We start from the raw sequence: 1652 nt of genomic DNA, 5'->3' as shown, positions 1-1652 counted from the left end.
CATAATAAAAATTAATAATTAATAAGATTTTTCTAATCAAAAATGGCAAAAATGTTTAAACATTTAATTTATATGTAATTTACATATAATTAATTAAGAAATGAAGATTTGAATATTTTTAAAATTAAATATCCTAATTTTGTTTTCTAAGGGTTTCGTGAAAATGCAAGGAAATTATAATGAATTCGTACAATCAAATAAAGATTTCATTGGGATGTTGGACAATTTGAACCAAGTGCAAAGAAAAAAAGAGACATGAGAAGAGATTCGGAAATCTAAGAAAATCACAATAACGAGACAAATATCAAGATTATCGACTACAAGTTCCATCGCTGTAAGATAATCACTCGTTATTAATAATAAAAAAATATAAAAACTGAAAATATATTTTACATTAGATTTTTTTAATAAAAATAGATAGCACAAAAAATAAAAATGTAAAATAAATATAGAAAGAAGGGACATAAATAAAAATAAAAATACAAAATAATTTAAAAAAATATCTGTATTTTGGCGCATAACAGATTTCTAATATACTTTCACTAATTATTATCAACTAATAAAGCGCGGAAGAAGTTTTTAAATTAATATTTAAAAAAGTTAAATAGTTTTCAAATACAATATTTACATATTTTCTTAACATTATTTTCTTTGTTTTTAAATAATTCAAATTGAATTAACTTCATCAGATTACATCTATTATGAGAGATAAATTCAAGTAATAAGATTATTATTTTGCCATCGTGCAGCACTCGGACACTGATAATTCGGATTATGTGAAAAACATCTCGGAAGCCGAGATGTCGGCACACGGTAGCTGGCAGAGTGTATAAGGAATATCTGCATAATGGTGGCAATAATTTCACACTATTCGTACTGCTGATGATCTTCATCATCAGTCAGATCGCCACTATCGGGAATGATTACTGGCTATCATACTGGACTACCTTGGAGGATTGAAAATAGACGTATTGATAATACTAATGAAGTAAAACAATTCGCGAATATGTACAACAATAGCTTCCTTGGGTCGATCTTCACGTTGAACCCGGTCTGCTGAGCACTATGGATGCCATACACGTTTACACATTTTGCATTATCGCCTGCATCGCTACTACGTTGTTTCGCAGCTTTCTTTACATGATGGTCTCTATGAACTCGAGTAGTAATTTTTACAACATCATGTTCTTCAAACTGCTGGCGTGCATGTCCTTCTTCCACAATAATCCTTCCGGTGAGTAACAATTACGAAATCCGATGGTCGACTTAACTACACTACAGAGACATTCAGAAAATTTTTTTATGACGATTTTTTAAAATATTTTTAAGGTAATTTTTCATAATTCAGAATATTTCATAATTTTTATATAATTATAAAACTTTAAAAAAAAATTTTTTAATTTTTAAATGATTTGGGATTTTATAAAATTGTTGAGAAAGTTTGTAACATTTCTATACTTTTTTATAAATATATGTAAATTCTGAAATAGAATTTACAAAGTTTAATTTATAATTTCCAAAGAAAACTTAAAAAATTTGAAGAAATTAAAATATTTCTTATATTTATATACATATATATATATATAAAGGGTGTTTTTTTAAGCCCGATAGAACTTACAACTGTAAAAACTAGCACAAAAATGCAATTATAA

General features: G+C 26.6%; 1 pseudogene; it reads left to right on the top strand.

Moving 5' to 3' along the window:
• LOC108746692 overlaps nt 1–1652 on the top strand; it is a 6973-nt pseudogene that overhangs the window by 1986 nt on the left and 3335 nt on the right.

The sequence above is a fragment of the Trachymyrmex septentrionalis genome, unplaced genomic scaffold, assembly GCF_001594115.1.
Source record: "Trachymyrmex septentrionalis isolate Tsep2-gDNA-1 unplaced genomic scaffold, Tsep1.0 scaffold187, whole genome shotgun sequence".
Classification (NCBI taxonomy): domain Eukaryota; kingdom Metazoa; phylum Arthropoda; class Insecta; order Hymenoptera; family Formicidae; genus Trachymyrmex; species Trachymyrmex septentrionalis.
The sequence above is the reverse complement of the archived record's forward strand: the minus strand, read 5'-3'. Positions and strand labels throughout refer to the sequence as shown.